Genomic DNA, 16,423 nt, shown 5'->3' with positions numbered 1-16,423 from the left:
GGATGAACAGCGCATCCAGACGGAGTTGACTGTCCGCAGATAAGACAGGATAGTCTCCTGTTGGGATCTCTGGAGAGAGACCTCTTGATACAGGTCTGAGAGCGAAGGAGCCTGGGAGCCACCGGGTTCCATGGCCTGTGCAAACTGTTACAGATCCGGGTGGTGGAACCTCTATGCTGAGATGCAAGGAGAGACCAGAGGGGCGTAACTAAGTGCCAACTCGGACTAACCCTGGCCACACAGTGGCTTAGTTGACTCCGTGAACCAAGGAGGGACCAGGAAGGTGAACCAGGTGCCACTCTGGGACCGACCTTGTGTGAGAGCAGGCGACTCCCACAGGTCAGATGGCTGAAGCTGACAGGTACAGCGGATGAGCACGGCAGGTAGTCTGACAGGTGATTCGGGTAGGCAAGCAGGTGGACACGGCAGGTAGCCTGACAGGTGATCCGGGTAGGCAAGCAGGTGGACACGGCAGGTAGCCTGACATGTGATCCAGGTAGGCAAGATGGCGGGCACGGCAGGTAAACTGACAGGTGATGCAGGTAGGCAAGCTGGCGGGCACAGCAGTTGGACAGGCTGGTGGGCACGGCTGAAAGACAGGCAGGCGGGCACGTCAGAAAGGCAGGCTGGTAGGCACTGGTGATAGACAGGCGGGCAGGAAAGGCTGATAGACATGCAGGCGGGCACGGCTGATAGACAGGCTGGCGGGCACTGGAACCTGAGGGCTGAGGAGAGTGTTAGCACACAAGCAACAACCTTGCACAGGCACCTCCATTTTGGAGTAGGTGCTTTAAATAGGAGTGGTTCTCCGGCCATTGGCCGGGGACTCTTTAGGACGGCACGCGGCCCCTTTAAGAGAGAGGGAGCACGCGTGCACACCTTAGCACAGTGCAAAGGTAGCTGCGTGCGGTGTGCACCCGGGCAGCAGCAGGGGAACTGGAGGACGCCGGATCGGGACCGCGGCGGTAAAGGGAACGGCATCTCTTCCCGGCAGGAGGCAGAGATGCCGACGCTACAGCTTGTACTTGTAAGACCTTGCATAGTCTGCTGGCACTCTTGTCAGCAGCTTCACATTCATGTTGGCATGGTCTTTGTACCACTCTCAATACACCACTACATCCCTTGTGAGAGCTTATGTTTTTATGTTTACCTATGTGGCGGGTATGCGCTTCATTGTAGGAATAACCCTCTGTTTTCCCCATCTTTGGTGGTAATTCTCACCCCCTCTCTCTGCAATGGTTGTACTCTCATGCAGGTGGAGTGATCTCCCTCACTAAGGACAAAACACACGGACAACAGTAAATGCTAAATCTTCATGTTTTTATCCATTGGGCCCCCTTCATTGTACTGGAGCAGTACATTATATACTATGAGTGCTAATCAACCCCAATACTATCTATCCATAGCAGACATTCTCTGCTCGGCTCCACAACCATTATTCTTTCTGCTAAGCTCTCCATCTGCATGTTTCTCACTTTTATTGGTGAGATACAAGAAGATTTTATGCTCTCTGTACACACTCAGGGTGTATGTGCACATTCAAATGCCAACCCCATGCTGCCATCTTACTGAGTTGTCACCAACAACTCAGTATATTAACTTCTAAAGGACACATTGCAACCATTTCTCTTAATATGGGGTTAATTGGACCCAATAATCTCTACCAGTGGCATCTTCTTGAACACTAGCTGACCAGCGTGACCTGACTCAATTTGCATTACTCATGTGATTATCTTGATTTTGTCACATATCTGTTACACTTCAGGCACAATACTCATACTTCAAAATCGTGCCAAACTGTATTAAGCCTAATGCAACCTAGAAACGATGCTTGGCTAATGATGTGCAACAGGGGATACAACACATCCAAAAGACCAAAGAATAATTAAATTATATTGGAATAAGACAATTTAGTTAACCAGGTGTTATCTCCACCACAAAAAGGTCAATGATAACACAATCCAACAAGAAAAAATTCTTGGTGTCGTGGTTTTTTGGCCAGTTCAAGGCATTATTTAGAGAGCTCAGTCATACAATTTCATTGGATAGGCCTCATCATGAACATTGGGCAATATTGGTGACCTAGGAAAAATATATGGTGGTTGGATAACAAAAAGTAATCAATGCACCTGTGGAACCAAAAGATGGAATCCTACTGCACCACTACATATAAAGCTCAGCCTGATTAAACAATTTGTTAACTTTTTGAAAAAAAACACAGTTACTGCACTAAATACATAGCTCATAAGTAGAGATGAGTGGTGTTCGACTAGAACTGTTCGCCAATCTCAAATTCGAGCTGTTTTGGGCGGTGTTCGAGTTGTTCGACGAACCCGAACGATTTGCAAAAAATTCGGCTGTTCGAGGTTATGTTCGATAACTGTTCGTGCACCAAAAGCGTGTCCTGCATGTCTGGCGCTATTTAGAGCACCAATCATGCAGGGATTGTCTGCCACTCACTGTAATGCCACAGCCATGGTGGTTGTGGCATTACAGTGATTGCCCAAATCGATGGGAACAGTGCCAACAGTGAAACATGAAAAGCCGGCAATTCAGCAGCGGCATACACCTGTACCCGACAATTTAGAACCGAAAGAATAGAGCTTCACACATAGATTAGATAGATATAAACATGTCAGCCACATATATACGAAGTACAGTGAAAGTGCTGCTTACTGTACTTGTCATTTAGCGTAAAGGATTTATCAAAAAAAATAATAGTGTTTTCATGCACCGTCTCTTTAAAAAAGCCGGCCGGCAATTCAGCAGCGGTACCCGACAATTTAGAATAGAAGGAATAGAGAATCACACATAGATTAGATAGATAGAAACATGTCAGTCACATATATAAGAAGTGCAGTGACAGTGTTGATTACTGTACTTGTCATTTAGTGTAAAGGATTTATTTAAAAAAATAATAGTGTTTTCATGCACTGTCTCTTTAAAAAAGCCAGCCGGCAATTCAGCAGCGGTACCCGACAATTTATAACAGACAGAATAGAGCATCATACATAGATTAGATAGATAGAAACATGTCAGCCACATATATACGAAGTACAGTGACAGTGTTGCTTACTGTACTTGTCATTTAGCGTAAAGGATTTATCAAAAAAAATAATAGTGTTTTCATGCACCGTCTCTTTAAAAAAGCCGGCCGGCAATTCAGCAGCGGTACCCGACAATTTATAACAGACAGAATAGAGCTTCACACATAGATTAGATAGATAGAAACATGTCAGTCCTTTACATAAATCCTTTACACTAAATGACAAGTGCAGTAACCAACACTGTCACTGTGCTTCTTATATGTGTGACTGACATGTTTCTATCTATCTAATCTATGTGTGATGCTCTATTCCTTCTTGTCTAAATTGTCGGGTACCGGTGTATGCCGCTGCTGAATTTGCCGGCCGGCTTTTTTAAAGAGAGTGTCTTCTGAGCAGTTTGTCAGCTTTTGGACACCTTTGCAGGTGTTTTCTATGTGTTTCTATGTGTTTTTGTTTGCCTGCCATTGGTTTTAACGGTGTTCGACGGTGTTCTAAGGTGTTCGACGAACAGTTCGACGAACAGTTCCTCGAACATCCCGGTGTTCGACGAACCGAACCGAACCCGAACACTACGGGGGTGGCTCAACACTACTCATAAGTTATCTGGACTTACCAAAACTGAAGACAGGAATTTTTGAAGGTCCACAGATGAGACAACTTATAAAAGACCCACATTTCATAGCATCAATAAAGGAAATCAAATTATATGCTTCATTTGTTCTTGAACAGGGTAACTTATTGTGCAACACTGTGCACCAACATTTTAGGTATATATTTCTAGGACAAAGTAAGCTAGCTAGTATGTGGTGGAAACTTAGACTTACTGTAAAGGGGTTGTTCCCTTTCAAATCATGTTCTGTGAAGACTGCAGTCTGTTAAGGAATAACAAAACGCACTGTGCTTACCTTCCCCAGGTCAACAGGTAAGTCTCCGTCACTGATTCTGGTGTCTGACATTGGCTACAGTGTGGATGTCAAGTCTAGAATGCAGCAGCCAATCAGTGGGCGCAAGCGTTGTGCCAGTGTAGACAGAATGTTCATTTCAGAGAAACTGAGCTCATTGATTGAGATCGAAGACTAGACAATGGACCCAGGGGAGGTGAGTACAGTACAATTTGCTTTGGATGGTATGTAGGTTGTGTTCTGTGTTGTTGGTTTCTGTATATATTGTATATAATGTATAATAGGGGTTTTTAGTTAGGTTGGGTGGGGGACTTGGGTTTTTTTTCATCAGCGGTGATAAGAGGACTGATCTGGTCTGGCCCAGGGCCCGCCTGGGGGAAAACTTTGAGGCCTGATCCTAGCTCGGAGTATCTGAACTTTGTGGCCAGAGCTGGATCAGGGGTGGCGGGATAGTTAGTATAGGTGTGTGTTTTATATATATACTGTATATATATATATATATATATATATATATATATATATATACATATATATATATATATATAAAATTCCCTGTCTCTATTGTATATATTGTTGCTTTTGGTTTGCTGTGGTGTGAATGAGGTGCAGTAAGGGTATAAGGTAAGGCAGTGGGACCAGTAGGTTAGTATTAGTTTCCGGTTGTATATAAGTTGTGTGTTACATTATATTTAGGTTCAGTATTTTGTGTTTATAGAGGTTTTATTGTATATATAATATTGTATATAAGACGGCGTGTTTTAAGTGCATATAGGACAGTGTGAATGTTGTGTGGGTTTATATATAGTAGTATGAATGAAGCTGGACTCATGGACTGCCCCAGGGAATGACAGCGCCTGTGCAACGTCTCAGGTGGTGGAGACAAAAGTGACTTATCAGTTACTGACCGGAGACGGGTGTCAGGCACGTGGGGAAATAGGAAAAGAAACAAGGATTTCTACAAAGGTACATCAAACCCATTGACAAGTGTCATTTTAGGACATAATCAGTCTTAAAGAAAAAAATGTGTTTGCTCCATGATATCAAGTAGAAAAAAAGATGAAAATTGAAAATTTTCAGCTGTTGATACCTTTAATAACTAAGCAAAGAGAATGTGACAAATATCAAGCTTTTAGGACTACTTAGATCTCCTTTAAGCAGGGATGGTTTAAACTATTGAAGAGTCACACACTTACATAGAAAGGACAGAGGAAGTGTTGTAAATGAGACAAGTGATGAAAAGCAGGAAAATCAATATGCGTAGAGGAGTAAACAATCGTTAGAGTAGTTCATATATAAGCACTGTGAAAGTTTTATTGTCTTAAGATTGAGATCCATGGTTATGATGACCCCCACGGAGGTCTTTTCCTTAAATGATGTAGAATTACATAAACGTACATGACACATTCATTCCTGCACACTGTGCCAAAGGTTGTACGGAGTTTGTCCTTCCAGATTCTTTTGCCTCTCTGTGTTTTGAAATTACCCTTCGATAATAGTATTTTCATATCAAACATTTAGTGGTCAAGACTACAAAATGTTTTGCCACAGGTACAGTAGTTCTTTCTTTTTTATTATTTTGAGAGTTTATCCTTATTTTCAGCTTTTGCCTTGTTTCACCTATTTAGAGAGCATTTGGTACATACAAAAAAGTATGCCACGTTTGATGTAGCGTAGATCTGGAATTCTGTAGTCTTGATGTTGGGAATTTTCATTTTGTCCATGGTCATTATGTAGGTTTTTCAATTTTTCTAGTTGCAGAGAAATGTTCCTCCATTTGGAGATGACCGTGAGCTTCTAACAATGAAGATAAGGAGGCTAACTATAAGACATAAGTGGGAGGCCTGGAAATAATGATGTAAAACTGTTACCTTTTTGTAATATCAGGTATAATTCCCATGCAGCACCTCTCAGTTTCTCCTAACATACGCTGTAGGCAGCTAAAAGAGAAACCTGATGTTTTTCTTGGTTGTACTGTATATTAGGTGCTTATAATTAGATTTTTCATTGTTTGTAGATTATAGTCTTGATTCAAATACAGGTGCATCTCACTAAATTAGAATATCATCAAACAGTTAATTTATTTCAGTTGTTCAATACAAAAAGTGAAACTCATATATTATATAGAGTCATTACAAACAGAGCGATCTATTTCAAGTGTTTATTTCTGTTAATGTTGATGATTATGGCTTACAGCTAATGAAAACACAAAAGTCATTATCTCAGTAAATTAAAATAATTACCAAAAAACACCTGCAAAGGCTTCCTAAGCATTTAAAAAGGGCCCTTAGTCTGTTTCAGTAGGCTCGACAATCATGGGGAAGACTACTGACTAGACAGATGTCCAGAAGGCAGTCATTGACACACTCCACAAGGTCCCAGAGTTCCAATATTCATTTGGAAATCAAGGTCCCAGAGTCTGGAGGAAGAGTGGAGAGGCCTCAATCCAATCTGCTTGAGGTCTAGTGTGAAGTTTCTACAATCAGTGATGGTTTGGGTAGCCATGTCATCTGATGGTGTAGGTCCACTGTGTTTTATCAAGACCAAAGTCAGCGCAGCCGTCTTCAAGGAAATTTTAGAGCACTTCATGCTTCCCTCTGCCGACAAGCTTTTTGGAGATGGAAATTTCATTCTCCAGCAGGACTTGGCACATGTCTACACTGCCAAAAGATCCAATACCTGGTTTAAAAACAACAGTATCACTGTGCTTGATTGGCCAGCAAACTCGTCTGACCTTAACCCCATAGAGAATCTATGGGGTATTGTCAATAGGAAGATGAGAGACACAAGACCCAACAATGCAGACGAGCTGAAGGCTGCTATCAAAGCAACCTGGGCTTCCATAACACCTCAGCAGTGCCACAGGCTGATCACATCCATGCCACACCGCATTGATGCAGTAATTGACGCAAAAGGTGCCCTGACCAAGTATTGAGTGCATTTACTGAACATACATTTCAGAAGGCCAACATTTCGGATTTTAAAAACATTTTTCAAGCTGTTGTTATAAAGTATTCTAATTAACTGAGATAATGACTTTTGTGTTTTCATTTGCTGTAACCATAATCATCAACATTGACTGAAATAAACACTTGAAATAGATCACTCTGTTTGTAATGACTCTATATAATATATGAGTTTCACTTTTTGTATTGAAGAACTGAAATAAATTAACTTTTTGATGATACTCTAATTTAGTGAGATGCACCTGTATCTGTTTCTAAGGGCACCAAGTTTCTTTTTCCTACTTGTTGGGTTTGAATAAATTTAGTTGCATTTAATAGCCTGACTGTAGACAATGAAATTCTTTAAAAGTTTGGGATGAGAAGTGTCCCATTGGAAATATGCTTGGCTTCATCAGCGAAATAATAGTAGACCAAAGATCTGCTGGGGCTGGAGTACATGACGAGAATGAATTTTGTAAGCTCCACCACAGACTTGGAGCACTAAATTCATGCTGGTGTGGGATACTAGAGTACAAAAATTTCACATCCATAATGGTTATGATATGTCTAGTAGAGATGAGCGTTGTTCGACTCGAACTGTTCGCCAATCTCAAATTCGAGCTGTTTTGGGCGTTGTTCGAGCCGTTCGGCGAACACGAACTATTTGAAAAAAATTCGGCTGTTCGAGGTTATGTTCGATAACTGTTCGTGCACCAAAATCATAACTGGATTTTTTCTCAGTAATGATGAAAATTAATGTTAATACGCAGTTTGAGTGTACAGCGGGGCGGGGGGAGGGGCAGGGGATGGATCTCTGCAGGAATAATGAAGATCTCCAATTTTTTTTCTCTTTCCCGCATTTACAGTGGGGAGGTGCAATCTGTCAGCCTTTCAGCAGTGCACACACAGAGCGAAGTGCTTTTTTTCACACAAGCAAGGGCATGTGTCATTGGCAGTGTATGTCACATGTCCTTGCCCTATAAGACCCAGCCATTTTCCCCGTCGCCACCATTTTCTCACTGCTGCAGCTGCGTATTAGACGGCGCCGCTGTTGCTGTGTGCGCTATACCTTGTTAATTTCAAGCCAATTTTCGCACAAATATACAGATAGCTTGGGAGTAGAGAATAGTTGTGATTGCAGTCCTTTTAAGGACTAGGTTACAGCATTTCCTACGACTTTTATCAGGCAGGTCTGTGCTCTTAAATAGATAGGTTGGGAGTAAAGACTAATTGTAATTGCAGTCCTTTTCAGGACTAAGTTACATCAGTTCCTATCAGTTTTTGCCAGGCAGGTCTGTGCCTGTGCTGTGCAAGTTTTTTTCACAGCATTTGGCTAAATCTAGCAAAGCTAATCCTTTTTGGCCTATTGCAGAGTGTGTTAGTCAGTGGAGTAGCCTATCTGTGTTGCAAGATACACCACCTGTGTATAGAATACCAATTTTTTTACTGCACCTAGTGAAGTAAAACGTTTTGGGCATAGCATCATTCTATGAGTCCATCTATACTAACCTCCACCAGGTTGCAAATTGAATATAATTTATTTCTGCATCTAGCTCTGAAAAAATATTTGGGCTTCTAGCAGTGTGTGGGACTTGTTCTATTAGTCCATATATACTGACCTCCATCAGGTTGCAAATTCAATATAATTTTTTTCTGCATCTAGCTCTGAAAAAATATTTGGGCTTCTAGCAGTGTGTGGGACTTGTTCTATTAGTCCATCTATACTGACCTCCATCAGGTTGCAAATTGAATATAATTTTTTTCTGCATCTAGCTCTGAAAAAATATTTGGGCTTCTAGCAGTGTGTGGGACTTGTTCTATTAGTCCATCTATACTGACCTCCATCAGGTTGCAAATTGAATATAATTTTTTTCTGCATCTAGCTCTGAAAAAATATTTGGGCTTCTAGCAGTGTGTGGGACTTGTTCTATTAGTCCATGTATGCTGACCTCCATAAGGTTGCAAATTCAATATAATTTTTTTCTGCATCTAGCTCTGAAAAAATATTTGAGCTTCTAGAAGTGTGTGGGACTTGTTCTATTAGTCCATCTATACTGACCTTCATCAGGTTGCAAATGAAAAATAATTTTTATCTGCATCTAGCTCTGAAAAAATATTTGAGCTTCTAGAAGTGTGTGGGACTTGTTCTATTAGTCCATCTATACTGACCTTCATCAGGTTGCAAATGAAAAATAATTTTTATCTGCATCTAGCTCTGAAAAAATATTTGGGCTTCTAGCAGTGTGTGGGACTTCGTCTATTAGTCCATCTATACTGACCTCCATCAGGTTGCAAATTCAATATAATTTTTTTCTACATCTAGCTCTGAAAAAAATTTGGGCTTCTAGCAGTGTGTGGGACTTGTTCTATTAGTCCATCTATACTGACCTCCATCAGGTTGCAAATTCAATATAATTTTTTCTGCATCTAGCTCTGAAAAAATATTTGGGCTTCTAGCATTGTGTGGGACTTGTTCTATTAGTCCATCTATACCGACCTAGACCAGGTTGCAAATTGAATATAATTTTTTTCTGCATCAAGCTCTGAAAAAATATTTGGGCTTCTAGCAGTGTGTGGGACTTGTTCTATTAGTCCATCTATACTGACCTCCATCAGGTTGCAAATTGAATATAATTTTTTTCTGCATCTAGCACTGAAAAAATATTTGGGCTTCGAGCAGTGTGTGGGACTTGGTCTATTAGTCCATCTATACTGACCTTCACCAGGTTGCAAATTAAATATTTTTTTATCTGCATCTAGCTCTGAAAAAATATTTGGGCTTCTAGCAGTGTGTGGGACTTGGTCTATTAGTCCATCTATACTGACCTCCACCAGGTTGCAAATTAAAAATAATTTTTATCTGCATCTACAGTACCTCTGAAAAAATATTTGGGCTTCTAGCAGTGTGTGGGACTAGTTCTATTAGTCCATCTTTACTGACCTCCATCAGGTTGCAAATTCAGTATAATTTTTTTCTGCATCTAGCTCTGAAAAAATATTTGGGCTTCAAGCAGTGTGTGGGACTTGTTCTATTAGTCCATCTATACTGAGCTCCATCAGGTTGCAAATTGAATATAATTTTTTTCTGCATCTAGCTCTGAAAAAATATTTGGGCTTCTAGCAGTGTGTGGGACTCATTGTATTAGGCCATCTATACCAAGCTCCACCAGCTTTGAAATTAATAATAATTTTTAGCTGCATCTAGCCCTGAAAATAATTTTTCTTCCCAATAGTGGTAGCAATAGAAATATGGGGCGCGCGCCTGGCTTACAAAAAGATACTCTTCATAGCAAAAAACACCAGCATAGCGCACTGCATTAATAATATGGCATCATCGTCTCTCCCAGTGCTAGGCCTACTACGCAGGCTAGCATTCCTGTGCCTAAAACACAATGTATGGGTCAGCGCTAGCCACTATGCTGAGGGGTCTAAAGCTGCTGCTAACGCTTTATAACAATTCAATTGGCAGATTTTCACAGAGCTCTTCCACAACGCCCACCCATCGGGCAACAGTTGCCCACCTTCCCTATGGGATCTAGTGGCGAATAGTTGATGCCATTAATCAGAGCGTCAGTTGCCCCGTCGACGTGGCAAGCATACGGTAAGGCATGGGAAGAGTGGACACGACTTGTAGCAGGCAGATGGGTTGACCAATGTGAACAAGCCAGATCACAAGTCACCATAAAATTTCTCCACCAGCTAATGATGAGGGGCATATTAGGGGCGTCAGCGCAGCGGTGTCTGACCGGAGTAGCATTTCACTTCCAACTACTGAATTGGGGAGATGTGACAAAGATTCATCATCAGACAATCCATAAAAGGGTGGAAAAGGGGTCAGCCAAGTCAGGAGTGTAGACGTCCCGTCCCGTGTCACTAAGACTGATATCTCACATCATATCCCTAACACCATTAACATGACACTCACAATTTGAAGCAACACTACTGTCTACTGCATTTGTGATTGCCTTCTTCGGGGCGCTATGCATAAGCGAATTAGTCCCTCAATCCAAAATTACCACCAGTGGAGGCTTATTACACCAGGACGTAGTCATAGCCAATAATGCAATACGTCTACGCATACACCAATCGAGAACGGTTCCAGCGGGCAGGGGCACTTGGGTACTTCTACAACCCACAAACGATACACTGAGTCGGGTAGCAATAGTAATAATATATCTAACCATCAGATCACAAAGTAATTTCTTCCTATCACACATTGATGGAACGCCATTATCAAGATACCAGTTCCAATATATATTTAATAAATCCATAACATCGGCAGGGAACCACCCCAAAGATTACGAGACACACTCATTCCGCATAGGCGCGGCCACGGAAGCAGCAAGAGCAGGACTGTCAGAAACAGAAGTGATAGGCCACTCGTATATATGTTGGGCAGAAAAAAGGGCGAAAGTCCACCCAGGCGGGAGGAAATTAGAGTTTCATAACACATATTTCAACTGGAGAGGTATTAGAGGCCTGCTATGGCCACAGGTACTAATGGAGGTAATCAAGGTAGGGAGAGAGGCAAGAGGTCCGGTCATCTTAGTTATACAGGCCAGGGCAAACAACCTAGGTCATCACAAGAGCGCATAACTAATGGCAATAATGAAACTAGACACTGAGCGCTTCAGAAAATTTTTCACAAAGCTAGCTATAGTATGGTCAGAGATTGTGCCGATAGCGGTATGGCAAGGTGTGCGAGACATCACGGTCATCGAACGGACAAGGCGGGTAATAAATATTCGGATGGCAAAATTTAGAAGAGACAGAGGCGGTGTAGTGGTACGACACCGTCAACTGGAAGGAGATAAAGCAGGCCTCATAAGGCCCGACGGTGGTCAATAGTGTTGAGCCACCCCCGTAGTGTTCGAGTTCGGTTCGGTTCGTCGAACACCCGTGTGTTCACCGAACTGTTCGTCGAACTGTTCGTCGAACACCTTCGAACACCGTTAAAACCAATGGCAGGCAAACAAAAACACATAGAAACACATAGAAAACACCTTCAAAGGTGTCCAAAAGATGACAAACTGCTCTGAAGACACAACTAACACATGGAAAAGTGACAAGTACATATAGTCATGCGAAAAGAAAAGAGGTGGAGGAGTAAAAGGAGGGGGAGACACAGATATAGGCATGTCATGCCCTTCTAAAATCCAAAAAGTGAGAAGCCGAGACGGCCAGTCCGCTCCTGCCCTTGCCACCTCCGTGTCGCCGGGTTTGTGCCAGAGCCGCGGTGAACCCTGACGGCCAGCCCCCCTCTCCCAATACTGGTGCCTGTCCGCTGGTGGGTCGAGAGAGCCCCCCTGTGGTGGAGGCAGCTCTAAGCTTTTTAATTTAAATTGTCCCTCTAATTTGAATGAATACACTTTAAATCCATTTACAAGGATCTATTGGAGGGCAAGTCTCATGCCAGCAGCCGCGTAATTCCAGCTCCAGTAGCGTCCACTAAAGCTGCTGCAGTTAAAAAGCTTTTATAAGGATCGAGCTCGGCTGTCCACCGCAAGGCATCCTGTTATGCACACGCCCGGGCTAAGCGGCGTGTGCGTGTGATTGGTAGTGATTCCACTGGACCGTGCCGGAGAGTGAATGCCTGGAGGGGCGTGACTAAGTATTCACCCGATCCGACCAGGGTCGCACGACGGCATACGACGCCAGTGCACCAAGGAGGAACCGAGCAGAGGGACCAGGTGCTACTCCAGGACAGACCCCGGACACGGCTGTTGACCCACACAGGGGAATACAGGAACAGGCTGGTAGGCTGGCACACAGACTGGTGGGTATAGGCAGGCACGACTGGTATGCAGGCAGGCGGGTATGCAGGCAGGGGGGGAAAGGCTAGCACAGCTAGAGTGCAGACAGGGAGGCACTAGCAGGTAGGAACACAGGCGGGATAGGACCCAGTACACACCGGGACTCAGGAACAATACAGGCAGAGGGTTACAGGCAAGCACTGCTAGAGTGCAGACAAGGCTGAGCAGGGAGGACAGGGCTCTGTTCACACGGAACAGACAGGAAGGGAAAGACAGAGCCAGATACTCACACAGTACTTGCAGAGAAAACAAGCAGGAGTTAGGTACGAGTTCAGACTCTGCAGAAAAAGGAAGGGAACGGACATAGAGGCAAAACAGGTAAAGGACAGGAGAGTGTTCAGACTGGAACTGAGTGTACGGAGGAGACCGACACTGCAGCGGGATACAGGAGCGGGTCTGGGAATACGGCCCCCAGAGAGGCGGAACGAACAGGCAAGGAGCGTGTTCAGACAGGACAGACCAGAAACAGGAGCGGGTCTAGGAAATCGGCCACTAGAAGGCGGAACGAACAGGCAAGGAGCGTGTTCAGACAGGACAGACAAGAGAACACAGAAAGGACTCAGTTCAGACACGGGAACTACAGGAGACATACAGGACACAGTTCAGACACGGGAACTGATACCGCAAAGCAGGAGACATACAGGACTCAGTTCAGACACGGGAACTGATACAAAAAGCAGGAGACATACAGGACTCAGTTCAGACACGGGAATTGATACAAAAAGCAGGAGACATACAGGACTTAGTTCAGACACGGGAACTAATACCGCAAAGCAGGAGACATACAGGACTAAGTTCAGACAGGCCTGGAAATACAGCCTCCAGGAAAGGCAGACAAGGAAACAAAGACGGGACCTGGCACCTTCAGAGTGCAAGCACACACTGAAGGAAAACACTATGCTCAGGCAGGGATAGAAGGGAGCTGCTGAGCTATATACCAAGTGTCAGACAGCAATAGGCTGAGGACGCACAAGGGGTGTGACCCACAGCAGGTACAAAAAGCAGGAAGTGATCGGGCGCCGCCCTTAAGCAGCAGAGACAGACACAAACAGACAGCATGGAGGGAAGCCAGAGAGACATTCTGGACAGGAGATCAAGTGCGCCCTCTTGCACAGTGGGAGATGGACCACCATGCAAGGACGCCGCCAGGTATGTTACAGTACCTCCCCCCTTACGCCCCCTCTTCTTCAGGCCTGCCAGAATCTTCCGCAGGGAATTCGAGGACCAGTCGTTCACTGGGTTGGAGTGGAACAGAGACTTAAGGGTAATCTCTGCTTCGAGGTACATCTTGTCAAGCTCACAGGAAGAAATAGACGGGTTATCAGGTACATAATGAGGAAAAGTCACTGTCTCTTTGTTATCTGGTGGTATCCCGGAGGATTCAGGAAACAACTGGAGGTCCTCCGCCGGGTCAGAAGAGTGCAGAGGCTCAGAGAAAACAACTGCTTCAGAGTACACTAGGTCGGACTCACTGGAGGAAGCAGGCGAGGTATCGGGTACCGAGTATAGGAAAGTCTCTGTCCATTCACCACCAGGTGGCACCCCGAAGGGTTCTGAACACAACTGGAGGTCCTCCGCCTGGTCGGAGGGGTGTAGAGACTCGGGAGTAACCTCTGCTTCGGAGTACACTAGGTTGGACTCACTGGAGGAAGCAGGCGAGGTATCGGGTACCGAGTATAGGAAAGTCTCTGTCCATTCACCACCAGGTGGCACCCCGAAGGGTTCTGAACACAACTGGAGGTCCTCCGCCTGGTCGGAGGGGTGTAGAGACTCAGGAGTAACTTCTGCTTCGGAGTACACTAGGTTGGACTCACTGGACGAAGCGAGCGAGGTATCAGGTACAGAGTATAGGAGAGTCTCTGTCCTTTCGTTACCAGGTAGCACCCCGAAGGGTTCAGGAGACAACTGGAGATCCTCCGCCTGGTCGGAGGGGTGTAGAGACTCGGAGGTAACTACCACTTCGGGGTACCCATTGTCAGGCTCACAGGACGAAGCGGACAAAGTATTGAGTACCGGGTGTAGAGAAGTCTCTCTCCATTTGTCATCGAGTGGTATCCCGGAGGATTCAGGAGGCAACAGGGGATCCTCCGCCAGGTAGTAGAGGTGCACAGACTCAGAGGTAACCACAGCTTTGGAGCATCCTTGGACATGCACACCGGTTAAAGAGAGAGAAGCATCTGATGCCGGGTGCAGGAAGTTCTCCTGTGTGGAGTCTGGATGGGCAGAAGTCTCTTCGGGCAGGAGAACTGGTGCACTACCCACGCACATTACCCATTGGGGTTTCTCCGGGATACAGGGAGATGAAGCTTCAGTAGGGACTTCAAGGTTGGGGTCAGGAGGTCTCAGGGAGGACAGACCCTGGCGTGACGGCTTGCCTCTACGTCTAGCACGTCTGGACTGCCTCTTGAGGTTGAGAGAAGTATTCCGGAAAGCGTAGTCACCCTGTGAGGATTCTGGGTGGGCAGTAGTCTCATTGGGCTGGAGGACTATTGCGCTACCCACACACATTACCCATCGGGGCTGCTCCGGGATATTGGGAGGTGAAGCTTCAGCAGGAGCCTCCGGGTTAGGATCATCGAAGACCATTAGAAAGGCCACCAGGAAGGCCATTAGGTCCCGGAGGATCGGATCCTGTGTTTCATATAGGGGGTTGATCCATTCCAAGGCATCACCCGCCAGGTAAGACATCATAAAGGCCACTTTAGCCCAATCGGAAGGAAAGTAGAGAGGGTAGGCCTTAAAGTGTAGCATGCATTGCTCCACAAATGCACGACACTGTCTTGGATCCCCATAGTAACGTGGCGGATCCGCAGGAACGAGAGCTGATAGATCCATCTGGACGGGTGCGTAACCCGCCTGGAACTCAGCTAAAGGGGGAAAAAAAAATTATTTATTTTATTTTAATGCATGTATTCGCTGGAAAAACTTCTCAAAGAGCGAAGGCCGTGGGGCTCAACGGGAACCATGGCCTGAGCATGCTGTTATGCACACGCCCGGGCTAAGCGGCGTGTGCGTGTGATTGGTAGTGATTCCACTGGACCGTGCCGGAGAGTGAATGCCTGGAGGGGCGTGACTAAGTATTCACCCGATCCGACCAGGGTCGCACGACGGCATACGACGCCAGTGCACCAAGGAGGAACCGAGCAGAGGGACCAGGTGCTACTCCAGGACAGACCCCGGACACGGCTGTTGACCCACACAGGGGAATACAGGAACAGGCTGGTAGGCTGGCACACAGACTGGTGGGTATAGGCAGGCACGACTGGTATGCAGGCAGGAGGGTATGCAGGCAGGGGGGTAAAGGCTAGCACAGCTAGAGTGCAGACAGGGAGGCACTAGCAGGTAGGAACACAGGCGGGATAGGACCCAGTACACACCGGGACTCAGGAACAATACAGGCAGAGGGTTACAGGCAAGCACTGCTAGAGTGCAGACAAGGCTGAGCAGGGAGGACAGGGCTCTGTTCACACGGAACAGACAGGAAGGGAAAGACAGAGCCAGATACTCACACAGTACTTGCAGAGAAAACAAGCAGGAGTTAGGTACGAGTTCAGACTCTGCAGAAAAAGGAAGGGAACGGACATAGAGGCAAAACAGGTAAAGGACAGGAGAGTGTTCAGACTGGAACTGAGTGTACGGAGGAGACCGACACTGCAGCGGGATACAGGAGCGGGTCTGGGAATACGGCCCCCAGAGAGGCGGAACGAACAGGCAAGGAG

Source organism: Phyllobates terribilis, unplaced genomic scaffold (assembly GCF_046119375.1).
Source record: "Phyllobates terribilis strain yellow unplaced genomic scaffold, ASM4611937v1 Scaffold_2__4_contigs__length_985480577, whole genome shotgun sequence".
Taxonomy (NCBI): Eukaryota; Metazoa; Chordata; class Amphibia; order Anura; family Dendrobatidae; genus Phyllobates; species Phyllobates terribilis.
The sequence above is the reverse complement of the archived record's forward strand: the minus strand, read 5'-3'. Positions refer to the sequence as shown.